Here is a 24,957-nt window from a genome sequence, read left to right as displayed (position 1 = left end):
AAAGGTTTGTATTTCTTTCATTTCCTGATACAGATTGGATGTTATCTCTGATTTGATCTCAGACAGTTGTTGGATCTTTTCTCAACAGCTATGGAATACAGTACAGTCGTTACAGTTCAGAGCTATCTCTGATAGATAAGACATTCAATTCTTTAGCTCTGTGATTTGACAGGACTCAGGAGTGTTTCAATAACTACTAATATTAAGCTTTAGTGTGATTTCTTGAAACAAAAAGGATTCCTTAGAGAGGCAATCCCTTTTATGTGTATGAAACTAGAATGCAGTGTTCAGATATTTGATGCAGTTGTGGGAATTACAGAAGCAAAACTGGAGACAATGAATGATCTGGTGGGAATCCACCACGTAGACAGTATAAGACAACTCTATTTTAAACCCTCTCTTTTTCTATTTATTGCTATTTTTCTTCTAAATAATATGGTTTGTCCCAGACTTACAGATCTTCATTTAAAGGGTTCCCTATCAGAGTCCTGCACCTGTACTGGGAAGTCACCATGCACTGAGGTTTAATGGGAGTATTAATGCTCAGTCTTGGCACGTTACTGTAGGAATAAAAGCTACAGGGGACCATCTGCAGTCCTGATGTTTGGGATTTAGTGAGGAGAGAGAGAATAGGAAAGGGAAGAGGGAAGGGTGTATCCTGCCAATGACACTACCACTTAGATTTCCTGAAATACTTGTTAACATCTCATGCCATGACATCTTAAAAGGCATCATTACAGTTTATCATGTTGTGATTTATAGAAAAATAGCATGTGATAAACATTTCTATGAAGATCATGGTGACCTTAGTGTCATCAGGAAAACCACAGACCTTTCATGTGTATATTCTCTGGAATAAACAAAAGGGCAAAACAAGATACAGAAATATAGATTGTTAAGTGAATGAAGATATAAACCTGCATTCAGATTTGATTTTTTTCATAACACCCTTCTTACTAGAAGACTCTTTCACATATGTGTCTGTGTGTGTACATTCGCATACATCTGGGATAAACACAGCACTGAAGTCTGGGTTCAATCAGACCTCCTGGATCACTGATATCATGTTCTTTCCTTGTCAAGATATTTATTCATCTGTTCAACAAACCACATCCCTTTTCTGCATTCAGGTCACTTGGAAATTCTCTTCTTTGTTTTTTCACATTTGTAGTCCTGAAACCCAAAAGATTTCTAAGGGTGATTTACATCTGGCTTTATTATTCCCTTTTTCCAGCTTTTCCCCCTTGACAAGACTCCTGGGTATGGAGCCAGCTATGACATGTACTGTTGCTCCTGAAGAGGTGCTTGCATCCTAATAGGATTGGAGGCATTTGGGGTAAATAATCATCTCAGTGATCATTTTATGTTTATAGAATTTTATAGAAGTTAAGAATTCTGTGGGCCTCTGATGCCTCCAGCTTTGCCATGTCCTGCTCTGAGTGCAGTCAAGGGAAACACAAACTTTTGTTCACAAACTGCAGGTTACAAGACTGAGACAGCCACTTTAATGAGCATTGACTGCCTTAATTTTGTGTTTTCTGGAGCAGTAAACTGGCTTTAGTACCAACTCCTATGGAGTAATTTGTTACACCTTTGTTACATCTTTGTCATAAGAGTAGATTCACTGCCTTTTTTTTTTTTTTTTTTTTTTTTTTTTTTTGACATATCTCATATTCTTTAAAAATATTACAGTCTTAAGGAGCACCAATAGGACCAAAAAGGAAGGAATGCCTCATCAAGATGTGCTCCTCAGGCAGCCAACAAAACTATCTTGGCAACCACAGACTATGTTACAGGTCAGTTAAAAAAAGGGGTTGCATTTTGGAGAGCAAAGTTATCTCGTGTGGTTTTTTTGGTTTTGATTTTTTTTTAGCTTTTACCTTTTTAGCTACTGCTGTTCATGTCTGTAGCTTTACCAGACTCCAAAGATGTTGCAAGAACCAGTGGTGACAGATAAACAAAGAGGAGTTCCAGGAAGAAACCGAATGAAAGAGCTTTTTGAAAAATAGGCAATGGTGTGTAAGCACTCTGCACGTGATTTGCACTTCCTTACTTTATTCTATTCATTTACATATTTTCCATTTCTTCTATGGAAAAGTACCCCGAACCCATTGCCTCGGACTATAACCTTTGTGAAAACTTTAATGCAAAATCATCCTTTATTATTGTTAAATTATAGTAAATACTTTTACATTATTTCCCAGTCATTAACTATCTGAATCCAAACAATCTATGTGGTAAAATGTAAATAAGGGATTTTCAACCCACAGTTTGCTTCAAAGGGGCTCAGAAAAGCTAACTAAAAAAGGCAAGCTTGTTGCCAAAGGGCTCAAATTTGTCATACAACAACCTCCAGTTGAAAATATTTAGGGATATGCATGCAGAAAAAAAAGATAAAAATCATTGATGTAAATGATACCAGAAGAAGCATTAGTCTTTTTTATGGTTAGGGGCATATACTTTATACTTATTATTCCAGGTTCTTTGTGAAGTGTCAATAGCTGTACTCAGCATTGTATAATATTCATACAGCCTCTAGAGAAAAGAACATGCACTGAAAGCAGAGGGTTGCAAAATAGTCCCTGTGCCTTGTGAAGCACAAAGAAAGTTATAAGTAGGAGGGCTGACATTTTTTTTCCCCTCACTTTTATGTTTTCTGGATATCACAGAAAAAGGAGGCTTTCAATTTGACGATTTACAATAGGACGTTTTAGAAAAGGTCGCATCATGGAGAGACCCTGAGCAAAAGAAGAGTCACCGTGTTCCTGGGTTTGTGCAAAACCTGTGTTTTCATTTTTATTGGGAGTCACCCCCACCACACACCTGCAGTACCGTGGTGGTTCCACTAGAGGGGTCAATTGTTCCTGCGTGATGGAGACTTCGCCGGAGGACTGGGAACTGGCCGGCCTCTTCATGCTGCCAGCTGGATGCCACTTCTTTCGTATCTAACAAAGCAACAAGAAGTTATTTGCCTCAGTAGCAAGTGAACGGGCACCTAACTGGACTTGCATATGGTCCTTGTTTTACAGGAGGAGGTTCCGGTGGCTTGCACTGCCATTTGGAGATGGAAAGTACAGCTTGACTTCAGGAGATGCTGTGAACTTGGTCTCTTCTTTGGACCTGAAATATTTATTATTAGGGCAAAGTGGAAGACCTGCTGAAAGAACTGGTGGTAAAGGCAGGATTTGGAGGATGCTGCTCTAAAGGGGATTCACCTGCAGAAATCAAGGGGAATGAAGGGAACACAGTCTGCTGAGCATCTCCACATGCAACAGGCGATCACAGTCAGAAAACACTTCTGATAATTTGTAATTTACAAGATTTTAAGTGGTGCCTTCAGAAAGCTATCAAATGACCCTTAGTTTATAATTCTAGCTTTGCTTTAAGAAGCAGCCTGGTAAATGGAAACATGGTAGGACTCCCTGTGTTTGTATTTGGGGAAAAGGTGAGATACAGGTGCAGGTTTCCTCCATTTATTTCCTTTGCTTTTCCTAATCTGGTCTTGACTGGGCACCAGCTGCAGCACATGAGACAGCACTGGAGGAAGAGGAAATGAAAATTCTGCAGTGCAAAGTGTGGTTCATAGTATTTATTAATGCACGCAGAGAACTATTAAATTAAAAAAATTAATGGAGGTCAAAAGCCAGCTTCTAATTCTCTTCAGGCAAAAGAAAGAATTTATTAAAAAGCAGAAAAGGTATCCACAGAGAAACTTTCCCTATTTTCTTCATGTACATGAAATATAGACATCATCTTGACATTCAGTTGATGGAAAAGAAGAAAAGAAACTAAAATTAATGTGCAGGCAGTTAACACTCACCATGCTATGGGAGGGGGGGGGACAAAAACTCAGTGTTTAACACAGGCTGTTAGGGAGCTCTGATAAAGTTTGCAGAATGCCATTCCCTAAGAAATCTTTTTACAGAACCAGCTTTCATCATACTATATCTTCAGTACAGATAATCTTGGCATGGCATTATTTTACACGCTGCAGATAGCTGAAAATCTGAAGAAAGGATATCCAGATCTCCTGGCTGTGTGGATCTGACACAAAAAATTGAAGCACAGAGGAAAAGAGTCAGAAGCATGCATCAAACACGCCTTTTGTTACTGGAGGCATTCTTCTCTGCTGACAAAAATATTTGTTTAAATTTTCACATCAAGACAAGATTCAGGTGTAGTTGATCAAATAACCTAAAGCCGCCTGATAACTCAAATAAATTCCCAGAAAACACCTCAAGTCATTTTTAATTTTTGGTGTGCTGGAAACATGATTCTCAGTGTGGTCCCCCTGCACAATCCAGATCACAATGGAAAAAGGAAGTTTATTCAAACCAGTGGCTACATTTTAAAGTGAGATTTTGCTGGGTGACAGGAGTCTTTAAAATGTCTTCTGCTGCTATGGAAGTCAATTGCAAACACCCATGGTTTTCTCAGAGATGTGCATAAGGAAAATATAAAGGCTGGGAAGTTCTTGGATCTTTCATAAGCATTTGAAAGAGAGGATTTGTTGAAACTTTGGGCAGGACTCTAAGGCCGAAGGTGAATTCCACCCTGGCAACAAATCAAAACCCTTGTCTCAAACATAGGATTTTTAAATTTTTTTCAACATGTAGCTTTCCTGGATTAAACTGTACTTCACCAGTCTTGTTAAAATCTGACAGTATTTCCCCTGATATTATCCCCCAAATTATCATTTACTCAAGACTGCACAAGGTTTCATCTTGGGAGTCAGGTTTTTTTTTCCTTTATCCATTTCCTTAAAAGCATAATTATCCTTTTGTAGGAGTTTGCTGTGATCAGAGGTGTTCCTGCCTTCATGAACACACAGGAAGATGAGGATCTTACATTCTAATTATAATTGCAAAAAATTAAACGTGAGACCTGAGACTAGGAGCAGATCTTCATTAGGCAAGAAACAGCACTGGCAAGAAATAGAAGCAACTGCAAGGAGCATTCCAGGTTCAGTCATGTATAAAATTTACAAAACAACTGAAGGGCAGGTCTATCATTTTTGCTTGCTGCTTTGGCTTGTATTATTAAAAAAGTTATGTCTTCAGTCCAGAAGGAGGAGGTCTGCATTCATTACTCTACAGCCTCCTCAGGAGGTCTTCTTGTCTCAGCCTCATAACTGTCTTAGCACAGTTATGCAGCTCCTACCCTGGACCTGGATGCTGCCTTGGCAATTTGGAGAGCAGGAGGAATATTCCACCATGTAGATATCTTCCACAGGTATATAAATTCCCTACCACCTCCTTTTTCAGCCTCCAAATAAACTCACGCAAAAAATACTGAACTGAAGGCTATCATCTAGTTAATCAGCAAAGAAAAGTTTTTCCACAGAAATTATCTGAAGAGGAATTCATAATAGGCAAATGTTCTCATCCAATCTGTTGGGTAAATATTACAGCTGGGGCTGAGAGGGAATGTGTGTGTACTGTATGCAATGAGAAAGCTGGAGCATCAGCCTGGATGTGGGCAGCTGGACACACAGTGGAAGCCTTGGACAAAGGCAAAGGGAACCTGATGGTGTCACCAGTGATGTCATGGGCATTTAAGGAGTAAGGAAGGAAACTGAAATTATGCCTCTATGGCATTCATTAGAAAAATAGTAATTCTTGGGGCTTTTCTGCTTCTGCAGCAGTGTGACCCTCTGACTTACACTTCATTTTTATGAACCAAGCACTGTTTCACAAAAGAGGCATTTTTGCACTCTTGTGTCTTATCAGTATTTTGAGATACAACATTAGGAGATTAACCACCCCAGTCAAGCTGTCTTTACCTCTGGTTCCCAGTTTCTGAGAATGGCCGGTGTCAGAGAGCACCACATATCCAAAGAATAAAATTAATGAATATTTGGTGGATTTTGTACATATGTGAGTGTGCATGCAAAAAAATCCAACAAACAAACCTCATTTCATGGCACTGGGATATTATTTTTAAACACTGTCATGCTCCAGTTTTAAGTTGTGTAAGTCTAGCAGCCAAATTCAACCAAGGAAGCCATTAGCTACAGAGAGCATACATGTAAGGAGGAAACATATTCATTCACCTAACCCAAGTTCTGCAAATACAGTATTGTTGAGGGAGTTGCTACTGATCCCTTCCTTCCTATTTTATGTGTAGGATTCCCACCCCTGCAAAGGAGCAGACACATGGGACACTGCAGCTCCCCTCAGAGCTGCCACCACAGCTCATTGCCTGCTTCAACTCTGCCCCTCCTCAGATGGGAGGGTTCCTTCTTATCAGTCCCTCAATAAGATCCCAAAAGTGATTAGTATGGGAAGGGTCCTTCAGGTACCTCAGCAGGGATTACTCCCATGCAAAGCAGCTTGTGATATAGCAGAGGCCTCATTTCAACCCTTTTACTGTACAAACTCATTCAGAGGCCACAAAAAATGCACCACAAGTATAGTTTGGGGCATTTCTTTTGCATTTAAGATACTACAGCCTAGCTGCATAGTGGGTGGTTTTGTTGCTGGTTTAGATTTTCTAGAGACTACTTTAAATCTTTGTCATTTCCTCCCATGCTAAAACTGTGTTCTCAGTAAGGTAAAATGTAAATCATGTCATTAAAAAAATATTTTTCATTGTATTCTTCAGCAAAACACATTGAAACTATCAAGTGTCCCAATAATGCTGAACCTTTTCCTCTGAAAAACCATGTACAAAAAATTACACTTGATTTCAGACTTAATGTAAGGTGTCCAAATTATTTTCTATCTCATAAATACCTTCCTTCTGTTTGACATTATGGTTGTGAAATATTCTGAGTTGCACCTCAGGAAATTCACATTTTTCCTTCCAAAGTCCCCAGGCTGCAGTTTCATTCCTCCCTCAGCAGAAGCAGCTGCCCCTGCCACTGCATGGTTCAAGGCTGTGCTCACTTTTTGACTGTATGGCTTCTGACTCCATAATGAATTCCATCTCTCTGGACCCACTGGCCTCACACATGCACACAAACACACACCCTTTCCATTTTACCTTGGGGCATTTCTTCATGTCTTGAGTTCCTACATGGTTTGTTTTGTTTTATTGGTTGGGTTTTTTTGTTGCTGGTTTTGTCTTGGGTTTGTTGGTTTTTTCCCATCATGGTAAATGACTGTTATTAATGTCAGATCAAATACCTGCCTCTCTCTTTCTAAATTGGATTGCCTATGACAATAGGCTCATGGAAATTTCATCTGTTTCATTTCTTCTTCATGGTGGAGTCCTTTATGGCATTAGCACCTCTCCATGTACAGGGAATGAGTTACAGGTTAATTAGATATTTTTATTGTGACAGTTTAGTTTTCTGCATCTGGATTTTGGCATTGCCTTATGAATTTTCTCCTTTCTTTCTCCAGGATTAGGCTTCTACATTTTTCACATCTGACAGTTTGCTTTTCTTGAACTTGGCAGGAAGGTAGCACCAGAAGGGTAAGTGTCCAGATATAAATCAGTTTTGTGATATTCTTTACAATCCTTTGCAAAAATGGCTGCCTAGAGTTACTTGCCAGTTCTGCACCCTGCTGCTTACATAAATGGCCTTATTTTAAAATAGTATTTTTTATTGTTGGATTTCTAAATTTCTTTCACAAAATAGAAGGAACTTCAATTCTCAGATCAAACAGAATTACATAAAAACTCCAAGGTAAATGCTAGAATGTATAACTCAATTCAAGCAGAAGCCTCAGACATACCAATTAATTAACATCACTATATTGAGTTCTGTTACTTTTACTTCATGGAAAATCCTATTTAGTGAATACATTTAAATACTTACACCTGGTATCTTAATGTAAACTGTTGCTAAATAACAGTCACCAAAATCATCCCTGTCCATCCCAAGTGAATTATCAGTTGATGTAAGTTGAACTTTGTCTTTATCCTTTTGCAATATTTTGTAATCACACTCAGTACATTAAGATTTGTTAAACAAAGCTGCAGTTATTTCCATTTATAATTGAGTTGTAATTTGCTTCTTTTTTTTTATTATTTGTCAGGACTGCCTTTAGTAGGTACTTTTTCAATTTTATTCCCAGTTCTGCTACATGTTTGGAAAGACCTCTCTCAAATCAGGAACACAACTTGCCTGATGCATCATAGAAAAAGAAGCAGCACATCTGAGTGGATGAGCAAAAGTGAAAAATAAACTAGAAAATGTTTCCCCTGCATACCTGTTTGATGAAACGTTTGTTGAAATATGTTTGTTTAGCCTGCTGGATTTATGTATATGCTTTTTCATAGAAAATGACTAAAATTCCAGTATAAAAATAAGAACAAAGATTTTAATAAATTGCATTGTTCAAATGTAATCTTACAGGCGAAGTCCTCTAAGGTATTTAATAAAGTAGGCCAGAGAACTCTCCTTTGTGGATAAAACTCTGTTGCAAGTTCCAAGTTGTTGGTGAGATAGATCTATTACATTATTAGCTCTGGGGTAAGGTTTCCCAGTGCTGCTAAAATATGCTCAATTTAAATTCTATATTATATCACCTCATCTGAATAATTTTATATCTATATTTTACTTTTAAATGCTTAGCTGACTCGTGTATTTTCAAGAATTATAAACATCTTTAAAAAAAAAAAAAGAATATACATCTTAATGTTACCTCTCTATTTTATTACATTTAACTAGAATAAGAAGAGGCTCAAGGCCAAGGTTAAAACCAGAGGCCGCACTATATTTACATTTTGTTCAATACCAGCACTTAAGAACAGAGGCCAAGCATTTAAAAATAGGCTGAAGGGGATGAAGAGATTTCAAAAGGAATGCCTGGCTGTCTCAGAAACTGCCAGGTGAGTCATGGCTCTGCCACCACAGTGGGCAGGGAAATTGGTAAAATTTAGCTCAGGGAAGGGAGACAGCAAAATACAGAAGCAGAGCAGGGATGTATTTGGATTGTGTTTAGGAATCCTCCCTACTCTGACTTGCATCTACCCATCCCCTCAGGACCTCAGAAGACCAGTACAGGAGACTGGCACCAGCGTGGCAAGGGCAGAACTGGCCAGTAGCTCAAGATACTGCCTTGAGTCAGTCATCCCCCTGCACCTCCTCTCTACCAGAAAGCAGGGACAAGGAAGATTGTTCTATCTGACCATGTTCCCATCCTCATGCAGACCACTTAATGCCAGGACATACTCAGAGACAGCCCTCAGTAAGCAATTTATGTTACTTGTCCCCAAAAAGGCAACAGGTGAAGGCACATAGAGTAGTTGTGCCAAAGAGCTCTGAATCTGACATAATCTCAGTCATAGGCTTGGATTTAGGGAATTTTGAAAACTGAAATATGTTTCATTGCTTTTCAGTAAAAACTGATTTGATTTTGATGGAATTAGCATTGGTTCTGACAGAAATCTTTCTTTCCTTAATACTTTCAATGTGAAATATTCCCACAGAGAATTTTATTCAGGTAAAACTCCAATCTGTGTAGAGTAAACTAAACAAACCATAGCATTTCTCATATGAAAAGGCTTTATATAAATTTAGCATCCTGGCCAAAGCTGTGCTCAGGTAATAAAGCTGCTTCCTTCCCCAATCTCACTCTCAAAGAACACACTTCATCTCTTGTTCTGTACTAAATTATCCCAGATTAATGCCCAAAGATGACTACACTTTTACTTTTTAAGCAAAACAACCAAACAAACAAGCAAACAGCTAACAGCTAAAATACCTGGGTCAGGAAAAATGGTATCTAAAAACCAAACAAACCCAAACCAAAGATCCCACTCAAATCTCAGCAGCTTGTCAAACAGCTGCTTACATACAGGCTCTTGACTAATGAGAAATGTGAGTTCCTTCAGGATTGCCACTAACCTTCAAGTCCAAAATTACCCCTGCTATCCAAGCCTCCATCGAGTGGAGTAAAGGGCATTTTATACTTGAGAAGAAATAATCTAAATTCTCTCTGTGCCTTATACTTCATGTTGTTATAAAATAATAATTTTCCACTTTCTGTACCTTAGCTAACAGCTAATCCCATTTTTTTCCCCATCTCTGCCTTTTTTCCCTTTATTTCAAGGGGCTCATTCCTCACAGGCAATGCCAGCATAGAGTCAAAGTGTCATTCAAGCCAGCAAAGTCACATATTTTCAGCTGGGAGGTGGGTGTGATTATCTAATTACCTTTTGACACTTCCACCATCTCCTTTGGCACCTAGGTACAATAAGTTGGGCATTTCAATATCTGCTCACCCTCAATTTAGACCTTTTTTGAAAATACAAAAGAACCTTAAGTGATCTGTCCACAGCATTGAAATATGAACCTCAGTGGATAATTTGAAAACTCAAAGGCTTTGCAAGATGAATAGCAAACTGTGGACGACAGCTCCTGTGGAGCCATTATTGAATTGCAGCAGTGATGACTGCATTGCTTTGGATTTAGATAAAAGGCTCCATACAAGACAAATGGTAGGAGGACATCAAACAAGACTGTGTCCATGCAGTGACAGAAGCAATCCAATTGAAGAAGCTGTTGATTTCCCCAAGGTAACTTACTATTTCTTCCTGAGTAATTTGTATTAAGGAACTAAAGATTGTATATTCATCTCCTATTTACACTTCCCTCTAAAAGTACTGCTTCTAGTTGTCAAATATAAGACTTGCTTAAACCATTTGCTGGAAAGGATATACCAGTCTTGGAACTTGTTAATTATTTTGCATTTGTGTTTTATTTACCACAATATCACTACGTATAAAGGTTATAGACTGAGAGTTACAATCAATACTGATCAGATAAAGAGATTAGTCAGCAAATCAATAGCATACATACCAACAGGAAGCACTGTGCACTCAAGACAACAATGAATACAAAGGGTACAGATAAACATCCTCACCTTTATTTAGATGAAAGCTGATTCTAGAGCACTTCCACTATCTCATTAATAATGCACAAACCTTTTGGAGTCTCAGTTTGCTATACAAGCATAATGTGGATCTTGAATGAGTTTCAAGATGCGACATAAAATAGCTTTGTACAAAACCACAGGTTTTGGGGTTTACTGACAGCGATACAAGCTGCACCAGGGAAAAGGTATAGAATGTTTATTTAACTTCTTGCAGAATTTCTGCATTAGCACTTGAATCTTCCTGTCATTCCCACTTACTGTGCCTTACTAGTGCACCATATTCAACAGACCTGGCTGTCTGAAACTAGCTTGCTTTGTAAAGATACACCCTGTAATCACACACCACATGCTCCAGCTGGGAATGGCCATTCAGCTCACAGGGTTGGTCTACAAGTTTTTCTGAATAGAACTACCTGAGATGCATCCAAAGCTGCTAATGGGTCTTGAAAGCACACTGGTTCATTCTACAGATCCACTTTTTTCTTTGTCCATCATAACTGGTAACAGAGACAAAGACTTACTCTCTTTGAGCACAAGTGCAGGTGAAGGTTAGGATTTAGCTTACTGCACCTTCTTCGAAGTGTATATTTGCATTTTTGAGATAAATGTGGCCAGGTTATGGATGTGAACAGATTAAACATATACACTCACATAGGTGTGCAAAGAAGTATACAAAATTTCTGGTCATTCGGATTTTTTCCGTCTGCCCTCCTTCTATCCTATTTTGTACCACTTCACTACTTTTTGTGCTTCCTTTTTATTTTGGATCAGGTCTAGTTTCTGTCCTCATATTTTCTGCTTTTCCCCAGCATGTCTTACCACATTTTTTTCTCTGCCTGACATTCTCTTCTCCCCTTCTGACTTCTTTTCTTTCCCAGGCCCTTCTCATTAAATGTAGAGTAGGCTGGATTGAGATTAAAACAAATAACCTTCAAATAATATGTCACTCTTTTTCTGATCCTTCTGTTTCTCCCTCTCACACTAACTGCCTGACAGACAGACCATGGTCATCTGTCATGAAAAATTTTACCAGGGATGCCACCTTGCCAGGAGGCAAGGTCCAAAATCCCTCCTCACCCTGATGCAGCATTTGCTGTTCTTGATGAAACTTTAATATAAGTACCCAGGGATGTAATTCCCTGTAACCATCCCCAGTTTAAAATGTCCTTAGAGCAGAGGAAGCCTTTATCCCCTCACAATGAGAAAAGGACGCCCAAATACAAAGGGTTTGGGGAAAATACCCTGAGCAGCAATTTTTTTTTGCATAAAATCAAGAAACAGATCCCCTCCACCCCACCTTCAAACACTTTACTAATTTAATGTATGCATGTGAGGCTCTGAACTCCTTGCAATGATCTTAGTCCTGGGAGGAATTATCTGCATCTGCTCCTTTCCTTTCAGGATCCTATGAGCAACATTCTGGAGAATCTAAAAGCTAAGTTTGTTCTGAGAAGCTTCATTGAAAAGAACAGGTTTCAATAAGCTAAACTTAAAAATAGCTTCAATGGTGTCTAATCTGTGATTCCTGGTTGGCACTGATAATTAAAAAAAAAAAAAAAAAAGAAAAAGAAAACTAACATGATTGATCTCGGTGAAAACAGTTTTGTTTTGTTCTCTTGAAGTTATCCTCAGAATTATACTTTGCATTATTACTTGCAGTATTTTTCCATCCTCATTTGTACTTTCCCGAATAAGAGAGTTTACCCAAGACCCAAATAATTAGCAAGTGGGATTGCCAGTCTAGGGATAAGATCCAAATGAACTTATTCTCTCTTTCTCTTTTACACCCAGGCTCTGATGGGAACAGGGCTACCTTTCTCATTGCAGTATTTTTACCTTTAATTAGCTTCTTCTCTTTACTGACATGAGCAGAACTTAGCCCCTGGTTGAGAGGGTGGGGTGCTCAGCCCCTTCCTGGTTCCTTCCTTGGTGAGCCAGTTGGAGAATGAAAAATTTAATCACTCTCTCTCTGAAAACAAGATTAGTACATATGGCTCACCCAACCTCATCTCTGTTGGTGGTTGCTCAGCACCTCAAGCAGACCACAACAGCAACCTTTGTGCCTTGTAGTCAAAAACTACAGATCGTCAGGCTCAAGCTGTTCCCTCTCCTGTAGGAAATTATGCATGCAGAACAACCTGTGGGGGACCCTATGTTCCCATGTTTTTCCTTAGTATACATACATGTACTGCTCCTTAACATGAGGAAATATCAAGAGAATAAAACCAAGTACCTTCTGAATCCTTTTTTCAAATAATGATTTGGAAAGCAGAAATTTGCTTATTTCCTTCTGTGGAGGAATCCACCTCTTTGTTCTCCTCTTTTTATTGCTTATATTGTTAACAAAATCCCTTTTCCTCCTAAAGTAAACTTCCTTTGGATTCTGCCTTCCCACCTGATTAAGTTCTTCTGATCCAAAGAACTGAACAGAAACTCCCTGATGGTGATGGGCTGCAATAATTCCTCCACAACTTTCTCTATCAGGAAGAAAAAAAAAAAAAATAAAAAAAAAGGGTAGAAGAAACAAACCACCTCAAAGCCAATGACAAATGCAGGTCTCACAAACATGTTGATTCCACAGTGCAGTCACTTTAAATCCCCTACTCCCTCCTTTCCAGTCCCCAGGAGGAATCAAACCAAACAGAACAGCTTACATTGTCAGGACCTGGGAGCTTCTTGTGAGAATAACTACTTCTTGACATTTGAAATTATACTGGTTCAAATATTTTTGATCTTTATTATTAGCCCCATGTCTTAGAAATAAAAATAAGATAATCAGAAAGTACATAATTGGGTTCAGGGTATTCTGTGGTCACCCTCACTGGCTTGGGAGATAAAGGCACTTTGAATGATTACACATGGATATCTAGAATTTATTCTGCTCTGTCTGTGAAATGACAGATCTTTTTTCTTAATTATACTGGCTATCAGTCTAACACCTGTACTTAACCATTCTGTCCTGAGGATACATTTTATTGTTCCACCAGGCAGGCAGCAGCGAGGCAGCACATGGATGCTGAGACTTTTATGACTGCAGACATAGAGGATACCTGGAATCCCCAGGATGCCTCTTTGACACCACCACATCTCCACTGCCTCCAGGCTCTCAGGGGCTGTCTGCAGAAGTTGCTGCCACACTTCCCCAGCCAAGCATTATGGGCTGGAAACTACAGTTTTACAAGGTGTTTGGACAGAAATACATGTGCAATAGTCAACCTCTGCAACTCCTTACGAGATGCTGAGAATCCAGCCCTGAGAATCCCCAGAGATGTGGTGGCACAGAGCAGAGCCTGCTCCCTGCTCCCCAGCCCACCACCCACTCTCCTTTAAACCTTGAGCAGAAGCCTTGGTGCAGCAATGAATCACGTGCAGGGGCTTTCCACAAGCTGGGTTTATTGAGCTGTATTAGAGGAAGATACAGCTCAGACAGCCCCACTGCAGCCAAAACCATCTGTAATTTTTAATTCTTTCTGTCACCTCATTAGGTATAGAGCTAGAGTGACAGTAAAACAAAACAAAACAAAAAACAAAACCAAAAATAATGAACAAAACCAACAAAACAAAACAAAAAAACAAACAAAAAAAAACCCCACCAAAAAACAAAAAAACAAAAAACAAAAAAACCCAAAAACAAAAACAAAGAAACAAACATAGAAACACCCAAAACCACAACAGCCACAGAACTCAGAACACGAGGTTTCTACAATTCCTGCTCAGGCTTTAATATAAATATCAAGGCACCAAAATATTAATCGACCAAACATCTGTGATTTGCTGCTCTATATAACTAAGTGACATGCAGAATGGTCTCAACAGGCATATAAAGCAATTAAAAATTACTGTGTTTCAAAGCATTGTAGTGTTAAATAAAAGGTCACCTCTATAAACCTGAAAAAATTACTATTTTTTTTCCTGCAGACACAAAAACATGCAGTTAGAGTTTCCACTCTGAAAAGGTAATCTTTAAAAATCTCTGTAAATATGCCATATCCTGTATCCTTCTCCCTCAGACCGTGTCTTTTCATCAATGGGTAATATTTAAGTGAATACAATAAGAAACATTATCAAGGCCAACTATATGTCAGAAGACAATACTGTACTAAATACAAAATATTTACTCTGTGAATACACATGATAGTAAACAAAACCCTGGCTAACCTCCTGTGAAAATGAAAAGCACATTTTTCTCTTCCTTAGGCTTGCTTGTTTTGACATTAATGCATTAAAGTCATGTTCCAATGGAAGCTGCAGAGAGTACATTTTGAGGACTCTGATAATTTTTGCAGTAACACTGAGTTTGTGATAATAATGTTTATGCAGAGATGTAAGGAATGTGCTGACAGATTAAAAAGGAGTCAAACAGTGTTTGCACAGTGTTCATTTTTATTTAAGGGAAGAAAAAAAAGAAAAAAAAAAAAAGGGATATACTACACCTGTCTCTGAACAAACAGCTTTTACAGAAGTAGAAGTAGCTCATTGTATTTCAGCTCCTTAAGTCCCCTCTGGATTAATTCAAAAACTCATGTTATGGGCACATCAGAGAGTCACAAGCTTTTATTTTTATTGCAATTAGGGAGTTCACTTTGAATGTTTGTCCTACTAGTAGGAAAAGGAATCACAGCCCAGGCAGCAGCATTAAGTAAGGATGTGTTCAAACAAATGTTCATTTGTTGCAGAGACAATCCTCACTATTGAGCCCCTCTTCCTCCTGTGTTTAGGTGATGCTCACATTCCATCTCTACTTGGAATGCTGTAATGCCCCCAGGAGTGTCTTGAAGGGTAGTGAAGATACGAATGTAGTACATGGCAGTAGGTATCTGGAGTTCATTACTATGTAGTTACAGTATTTCAAAGCTAATTGATGGTTTGAAACCTCATATTTTACAATGCCATAGCATGGGAAGAAATTACAGGTAATGTTATCTGCCCTGCAACTGCCTTGATCAATACATGCAGAAGTACTCAGCAGCTACAGTTAGAGGAAACCCACTGATTCAGGTAAAAAAAAAAAAAAAAGAAAACACTCATTAAGAGAAAAGGAGATACCGTGAACTTTTCAGTCAGAAAAAATTTGGAAAGTTGAACCCTGTAGAAACCAACAGTGTCCCAACAAACCACAACTGCAATGGGGGACCTCAAGCCACAACCCTCTTTTTTTGAAGGATTTGCCTTTCAGCCAAATGAGGGGGAGACAGACACATCAAATGTTCCTTATTCCTTTTGAAAAGTCACAGGGAAAACTCCATGTAATTAGGAAGTATTTATGATTTCCATTTACTTCCAGTTTTCCGGTTTAACGTGCTCCTTTTCAGAATGTTTGGTGCTAGTCTATTCTAAGCTGTATGTTGAATTTGCTTTAATCAGGTGTTTTTGTAACAGGCAGTAGGCCATTTACCATTTGATTTTTTTCTTATAAGTTTTCTTGTTTTCAAAAGTATCCTTTGAAGAAGTCCGTCATATTCTAACCATAAAAAAGTTTAAAAAAATTCAAAAAAAGAGAGAAGTGGACCAGAGAGGGAAGCAGGAAAAATCCAGTATATCTGTTCTTTTGTGCATGGTTGCAAGCAGGGCCCTTTGTACCCATTATTGCTCCCACAGGTTTCTTTCTTCTGTGATCTGGGCTCAGTCTCTGGAGCCAACTGGCAAAAGCAGAGCTTGGTGTTCAAGCAGAGAACTGGATACACTGACAAGTGTCAGCTCTAACAAATACTCTTCCTAGTTTTATAACTCCTCTCTCTCAAGCCTCCTCACACATTTCCTGCCATGATGCTCCCCAGTCCCCTCTCCCCTGTGCCATATGTTTCCTGGGGTTTAGAGACCCAACCTCACTGTTACCTTAATTCCACCCTCAAATTAATTTCAGCTCCTAATCCAACCCCACATTTCTGCTGGTCATTGCAGACACTTGATAACCCTCTCTCTCCCCAGCTCTCTCCATAAAACCAAGAGTCCTGCTTCTCACAAGAATATTCCAAGAATTTAGTGAAAAATCACTTATTTTAGGCTCTGTAGTGAGGAGCAGTCTCATACAGTTGGTGGATATAGGCTTGGCTCAGGCTGATTATCCCCTTGGAAGAGCAGTGCTTTCTCCATTGCTTGAAGAAGTCCAAGGTAAATGCTCCTCGGCCTCAATGAAGTGGCTACAGTTAATTCTCTATGCACTTAGCTTTAAAGTTGAGCTTAATGTTGTAGGTTAAACTAGAAAAGTTAGCTGCTACACTTGACAGTGAGAACTTCTCTAGGAAGTCTGTGACAAAGAAAAATATAGTCACCTCTATTAGACATATGCCTGCTTTTTAGGGGGAGCTCTCCCATATATTTTAGATGGAACAATAGTAGTAGGTGCTGAACAGCATTGAAAAACAAGCCATAAAACATCTTGAAAATTTATTTTAATTATTCCTTATATACATTTTTAAGATTAATATCTCCTTACTCGCATTATGAAAGGGGCTCTTAAGATGGTACTGTTTGGGACATGGAAAGAATAAATTGTCTAATGCCAACAGAAAAGGTGCTGAGGTGGCTCGTAATTGACAGAGTTAATGAAGTATGTTAAGAAGGTACAATATAGATGAAGTTGTCCCCTGCAGGGTGATTGGCCACTGGGGAAATAATGTGACAGTTGTCTTTGTGTTAAAATAATGTGGTACTCCTTCTTTGCCAGATCCTATCTGCAGTGAGAGATGAAATAGGTCTTGCAAGGATACCCAGGTCTTCTTACAGCAAATACTGTGCTTGAAGCTGGCAGCTAAAGGACAACATAAAGAGAGGGTAAGGAGTGTAATGGCTATCTGTGAAGCAGTCAGCCTATTTCCTACAACCCACACATGAATTATCCACTCTCAAAACCTAATAATTTGATACTGTTTTCTGTAACCCAGTCTCATACATTGCAATACACAATGGTGCTGCCTGAAGACAAATTAGAATTTGGCCTGCCAATTTTTCTGGAAGTTGATTATTTTTAGATATTGTTTTAATAATTAACTAGCTCCCAAGCAATACAATGGGTGTAGACAGCAAAGAATGTTTTTGAGAGTAATATAGGTTTTGTATTATTATCTCAGTCTATTGTATGTCAATATTCCCATTGAAACAGCAGGGAAAATATCAAATGGAGACAGAGTTCAGCCTCTCAATTATACCAATCTGTGTGGTCAGCATTGGTTCCAAAAGAGGCATGTAGAGCGTGGAGTAATGAAAAATCATTGCTAGCATCAGTTTGATGTCTAAATAGCCCAATGTGCTATCCCAGCATTGTTCTGATTAAAAACACTTCAGAGGAGCAGTTAGCTTTCCTTGGCCATCAGACCTCAAAATATCCTGCAACTTTCTTCACTCTTTCAGGTGCTGGCAGTATTTTCATGACACGAACACATGAAAATCATACATTTCTTTAATTATTTAAATTGTGGCAGTTGACATTTTCTTGGATAATATTTATCTGTTCATAATGACAGTGAGTTGGTTGTTAATGGACATTTGAGCTTTTCCATGTGTTTTTATCTTCCTCAACATCCAAAACAATAAAAATTAAAAAGAGCTTTACTAACACATATCCATTAAAAGCTGTCCTTTGAATAGAGGCACCAAAAAAGACGAACCAAGGGTTCTTCTCAGGCTTCTTAAATGTAGTGATATTTAAAGAGAGAAATGATTTTTAACAAACATCTGAGAATGTAAGCTAAGAAAATATTTCTAAGGATCACACGACAAACCACCTTTTAATTTTCAAAATATAGGAAGTGGGAAAGATTAAATGGAAATATTTGTTCATTGTAGGATTTAGGCTTACAGTAATCATGATCTCTTCCCCCAGTCTTTCTCACCCCTGTAAGATTTGTATAGCCATTTGTTATTATGCTGTCAAGAGCAACAATGAGGACATGAGAATATTTTTGACAGAGCTTCTTACTATGGGAATCTGAAAAATCACTCTCTTACAATTTATTACAGAGCACAGTTTAAACCATTTTTGTGCCCATAGAATCTCAGGTGATGCCATTAAGACAGCATAAAATACCACGAAAATACCAGGAGATCAAACCAAGTAGCAATTATCTAAAGCATTTTTCTGGTATCTACCCAGATTTGCCTTTTGGGAGTGCTAACCCAGTAAATAATCACTCTACATAAACAAAGCATTGGCTACAACTCTCAGAAGAACTTAAAATCGTCTTCAAAGTGTTTTGCTTTGTTTGACAAAATACTCTTTGGGGATGTACTAATGGATGAAGCTAAAGATCCAAAGAAAGGGAACTTGATCCACTTGAAAGAGAATAGAAGGCTGAAGGAAGCAAATGTAAAAATATGCTGGTACTCACTCAAAAAGTGCTGACTTCCTCCTGTAGGTCATCTCACCTGCCCAACATTGTACCACAAAACAGTGTAATTAAAAAGTGCTGATGCTCTGTGCTAGTAAGACTTTTCTCTTTTCAACACTTGTTTAGGACCAGACAACAAGACAGAATACATTATATGCAGGGTTGTGAGCTGGAAACTTACAGACTGCCTTAAAATAAAAGATACGATAAATCCCCACAAAAGCAGATCAACCAGAGCACTCCTAATCTATTAGCAATAATTAGTAAACTCTGAAATTATACCTTATATCTCAAGTCTTTGTATAAATATCTGCATGATACTGCTGTAATTAACTACTACAACTGACACAATTGCATAATGCATGTGCACGACTGAGACACCCATCTGCTCAGACTGACAGTGTATCTTACACAATGAAATGCTTAAAATTGTCCAGTATAATGAGCATTTTGCAAAGCAAAAGAGAATAGCCATCTCTCCCTCCTTTTCATCTTCTTGGCTAAATATACTACCTTTTCTAAATCTCTGTGCAAGTATTTGAAGGGCAGCAAGTCTGGGCCCGTTGTGAGGAATTAATTGAACATACAAGGGGATTGTGCTGTGTGCAACATCTCAATTAACTTACTTGTTAAATGGGTAATGGCACTTGACTGTTAAGTTGTGAAAGAACCTGTTTGTTAAATGGATTTTGCTACTTATTTAAAGGAAACGGTCTAAGGTCTGGCTCAGTAATGAGAACTCCAAAGCGTGCAGAAATCTAAACAGTGTCAGAGAAGAGGCTAGATGGCAAAAGACTGCCCTCCCTCCTGGTTCAGATACTTTTATCTATTTCACAGTATTTTAATGAAAAGACTTCTCAGATTTGAAGCAAATCTGGCCACAGATATGCAGAGAAGGAGCCAGCCACATTCAGGTGAAGATCTGCAACTGTGTTATCCTACCACATGCAGGAAAGGCTGTATTCAGGTTGAGACTGGTTGGTTGGTTTTGGTGTGCCTTTTTTGGATTTTTTTTTCTTCTTTTTCTCCAGTCAATAACCTTTCAGATTCCTCCTGAGCCACACAAAAACAGAGATATGAGATGTGTTTCTCAAAAGAATATCAACCTCATGCTCATCCAAAAATGTACACTTTTGTTTGTTCCTCCATCCAAAAAGTTTCCCTTACATCAGTAACTTCCTTAACAACAGGGATAACTGAGCTTGAAAGGTTTTTTCTCTGATACGTCAATGTTGTTTACTTCTTCTGATGTTCATTTCATCATTTTGGCCTGAATTTTCATATCTTGGTCCATGGGAATCATAAACCATGGGGAATACATACATAGAAAATTAAATAGTATGGTCCATCTACTTAGGTTTCAGGGAACTATGAGTCTATAGCTCCCCAGTTGTCAGCTCCAAGCTTTTGTCCAATCAATTCTTTATTTTTAAAGGAAGCTAGAAAGCAAAAAAAATTTTAAAATCACTACATTATCTGGTTTTCCCCAAAGTTTGAAGACAGCATGTTCTGATCTGAAGTTCTACTTAGGAATATGTCTAATTTTAATTAAAGCAAACTATTACAGAATGTAAAGGCTGCATGTTTCAGTTTGATTCTCCCTTGGTACAAACCATCTTATAAGTACAGTGTCATGTCTGTGAAAGTGAGACAGACTCTAACCTCTTGCAGGATTCATAAAATCCTGCCCATATGTCATGTGGCTGCCACCTTACCTTCTCATGGGACAGAAAGTCCTGGCAACAACTTCAGGACTTGAAAGAGGGTTTTTTTAAGGTTTAGCAAACAAAACCAAAGATTTACATTGTTTAAAACATTGTTTGAGATTCTTTTTAAGGGATGACTCCTTTCCTTAATGTTTAGCTCAAATGTGTCAGCTGGATACTTGGTAAGTGTAAGAAAAGAAAGAAGCATTTTAGCAGCTTAATGGCTTCATCTCACTTTCTTCATCTGAAAAAGATCAAGAAACAGTTTTGCAAACTTATTGGGGCAGTTCCAGAAGTTCTTTCATCTGCAACCAGAGAAGATGGAGGCTGCTTTTTGAAAAGCCATTTCCAATATGTGATACATGAGCACATGCATCCCTATAAAGTGATTCTGTAAGTGAGGGTGGACCTTGGCACTGCACAGATTTCATTAAAACCATCAGAGCTGCATGCAAGGGCAGGAGCTCCTCTAGATCTGGTTGCAGAGCTGATGGTTACAGTTTGGGTGCTATTATTACAATGGTCTGACATACTTGCCTGGATGGGTTATGGTCATCTTTCACATTTTGCATGTGCAGTCATCCCAAGGGGAGCGGAGAAAGAAAATGTCTCTGTCACATGGAAACAGAGGCCGGCATTGTAAACACAGCACATTTCAATAAGCCATAATTACACATACAAATTCATCAACTAAACTTGGGCATGCAATTAGTAGGCTAATTATGCTGTAATTGCAACTGAATACCAAAACAGATGACCATGTGCAAGCCTCCACCCCGCGCAGTTGTCTTTGTGCTGTAGCTCCCACACACGGTGCTGTCTCTGCTCTCGTGCATCTCCTGCTGAAAATATGAAAGTACCAGATGGGTAAATGACATCAGTTTCTCACTTAAGCCACCAATTATTCCCATTCTATATTTACAATCAGCTTGCCATTTTAATAGCTGTGACTGAGGTCCAGTTGTGATGTGTTGCCTCAATAGGCAGCCAGAAACAATCTCTATCCCAGAAGCTTACAGCCAAATAGACAAGCTCTGGAGAAGTGCTGTTGTATTACAAGAACTTGAGCCATGGGTAGTTAAGAGGTGTGCCAGTTTCCACACTTAATTCTTCCTTACATTGATGAACTTGGCAGTAACAGCCACTAATGACAGTTTTCACCAAACTCAAGACATTTTGTTGAAATACCCACATTGGCTGTAAGCTCCCAGAATAATCAATGTACTGAGTTACCAGGTGATTGCAGAGCACTACTGAGCAGAGGTGCCTCACTTACCTTTCTGATGTCAGCTGGGAGGAGTCCAGGCCTAAATAAGTCCTCAAAGTACTTTACCCAAGGTCAGATGAATATTTTCTAGTAGAGGGAACCCTACACCCACACCTCTCTTTTTCTTCATGTTCACCATATTAGCTCTTTGTGATAAATGGCTTCTTTGACAAAGTTTACCTAGAGTCTTCTGAGTGTGCTGATGCCATCATCAGTGTCTAAATATTACTATTTTGATTATTTTTAATATGTATGTTTAAATAAAATGAATGCAACAAAGAATAAAAATACCTTTTATACAAGATATAGCAATTTTTAGCAATTTATTGATTTAATGTACTTAGTTCAGTAAAAAAAAAACTGTTGGTTTAAGCTCTTTGCTATTAGTTTCAATTAAAATATATTGATCTGAGCAAATGTTGGTTAGATTAAGTGTTGGCTGACTGTGAAAAAAATATTTGCTTAAGCAAAAATTGTATGAGTGTTAAGACACACATCTTAGATGGAGGACCCTTCTAGCATCAGGTATTAACAAAATTATTTAGGTATCAATAAATTCATTTAAACATAAATGAAAATATCCTTTCTCAAAATAAAAAAAAAGCTGATTGCAGTAATATTGGGACTAGCATGCATATTAATTCAAGTAATTTTTTATTTTTAAATAGTAAGTATTCAGCCAGGAATATTATAACCAGAAAACACTGGAAATTCAAGTCCTCTGTGAGGGAAACCAGGCTATCCTATTGAAAATCTTTCTTTAACCACAAAGCTAAGATTTCCTGGTGTCCTCTGAAATGAATTTTTTGAATAATAAAATAATCTTAGTAGACTTAGACAATAGGACAACACAGTCACGCTATTTTACAGTATCATATCTATATTATTCATGGGTTTCATTTCAGTTCAAAGTATCAAATATATATGTGTATATATATATATTTATAAAAAACTGTGCAAGCAATAAGGCTTATAGACCAGTCCATTATTAGTTCTACAAAGACTGGGTGCCCCTGGGACTCTGATCTGCAAGCAGCAGAATACCCTCACCTTATGATAAAAGATGGACTTGGCTGCCTGACTCTGTTCCCACACCCAGGTGATAACTCCCAGCCTGGGCACCCAGAGAGAAAACAGAATCTCTCCCAGCATGGTGTGCTTACAGTCATGCAGCAATTCAGTTTTAGGGTTCAGATTAAAAAACTGGGGATAACTGGAATGGCAGTTGTACCTTTATTCTTCAGACACATATATGCTATTTATTTGCACTGTTTATGCTAGAGCTGATTATTTTAGACACTTGATGTCTGTTTTGACCTCATGTATCCAATTAAAAAAAAAGTATATATATATATACATATATATATAAAATATAAATATAAGAGGATCCATGGATAGAAGGTAGGGAATTTTATCATCATGGATTTGTCTGGGGGAAAAGGATTGTCCACTCTCTCTATTTTTCTGCATGTGGATGTGGAGAGAGAAGAAATCTTGCATTCCTAGGTTTTTGTACCTGCCACCTGTCTTGTATTGCAGAGGCACAGTTTGTTAGATAGAACTGCATTGACTGTGACAGTGCATCTGTGTATAAACCCCTCTCACAAACACCAGGAGACTGACAACAGCACCAGCACAGCAGTAAAGTGGCAGGAGGAGTAGGCAGTGCCTCAAGAATACAAGGCTGCAGTGCAATGTGCAGGGGGATCACTGTTCAGTCTGGCACACACCAGGTAATTCTGGGGAGTCCAAGAGGAACATGTACACAAATAACATTTGGGGGCACGTTTTCAGTGCATTGTATGGGAAACATACAACCTCCACTAGCTTCAGAAGAACTCACAAGATTGTAACCCCACATCTTACAATGCAAATGTCCCCCTGATTCACAAAAAATGCAGAGCAATTGAACTGTCAACAGAGAAGCCTTGAAGGAGCACCAAGTAATCATTGAAGTTACAGAGCAGGAAGCATTACTAAACCCAATATTTGAGACTCATGAGGGAGGAATAATAAAAAAAAAGATGGGTACTTTCTTTGCTATAGTTTCTGAATCACAGATTTTTACACTACCCTTACATCGTTGCTTTCCAGGATTACCTCTAGAACTGCTGCACTTATATTAAATTTTGTAGTAGAAGCTGAGATTTTCATGTTTCCCAGGCTTTGACTGTGAAAAAAAGGCACCAAATCTTGAAGTCTCATGATCATTTTTTGAACACTGACAGTGATGCACACCTGAACTATGCATCTATCCTGTTAATAACCCGAGCAGGCATCACATTTTTACACTTAGCAGCGTATAATGTCCACTAGAGAAGAAATAGATTAATGGGTAAGATGTTGGATCAGTTTTAAGATGATCCTGGGTGCAGAGAATCTGCAGAATTCTTCCTCTAAAACAGGTAGGTTTTAAGCAGACATGGGTAATTTATTTGATTATGGTTCTACTTTTAGAAAAGAATTTATTGAGCATCTCTTTCCTTTTAGCCATTACCTGTTTTAAGCTGCCACTGGGTCTACCAGTTAAATGTAAATAGTCCCTAGTTTTGTTTCCTTCTCTTATAAGACAAATACAGTTACTATTCTCACTTTCTAATCTTTTGGATTACTAATCAGAGATGTGAACAAAAGATCTCTTTAGCTGTGAGGGTCACAGTTGTTCTTTGAGTAGGTTCCTACACTTTTGGCTAGCTCTTTCCATAAAGGTGTGTGTTTTTAGACTTCTTTTACACTAATAATTCCCACTTACTGCCTTCTACAAGGTTTCATTCAAATCCTGTAGTAGCAATGGTTAAACCACACTACTATGCCTTGCATAACAGAAA

The 24,957-nt window shown here is 38.3% G+C and overlaps 2 long non-coding RNA genes across 10 annotated transcripts in view; one reads left to right on the top strand and one right to left on the bottom strand.

The window, feature by feature from the left end:
- Positions 1-3,151: 3,151 nt before the first annotated feature.
- Positions 3,152-8,141, top strand: LOC139796360 (uncharacterized). The gene is made up of 3 exons (XR_011725974.1): positions 3,152-3,412; positions 7,347-7,419; positions 8,025-8,141. It is a non-coding gene; the product is annotated as an uncharacterized lncRNA (long non-coding RNA).
- An 8,752-nt stretch (positions 8,142-16,893) lies between these two features.
- LOC139796134 (uncharacterized) overlaps positions 16,894-24,957 on the bottom strand; it is a 53,797-nt gene continuing 45,733 nt past the window's right edge. For 2 of the 9 annotated variants that reach the window (XR_011725837.1, XR_011725844.1), the window contains 4 exons: positions 21,608-21,704; positions 21,396-21,473; positions 19,157-19,193; positions 16,905-17,580 (listed from right to left, as the gene is read on the bottom strand). This is a non-coding gene — a long non-coding RNA (uncharacterized lncRNA). Of the gene's footprint in view, positions 17,581-19,156; positions 19,194-21,045; positions 21,168-21,395; positions 21,474-21,607; positions 21,705-24,957 lie in introns of those variants that run through there. The other 7 variants (XR_011725845.1, XR_011725839.1, XR_011725843.1 and 4 more) reach the window with 7 other exon arrangements.

Source organism: Heliangelus exortis, chromosome 4, assembly GCF_036169615.1.
Source record: "Heliangelus exortis chromosome 4, bHelExo1.hap1, whole genome shotgun sequence".
NCBI classification, from domain to species: domain Eukaryota; kingdom Metazoa; phylum Chordata; class Aves; order Apodiformes; family Trochilidae; genus Heliangelus; species Heliangelus exortis.
This window is presented reverse-complemented; position numbering and strand designations above follow the sequence as displayed.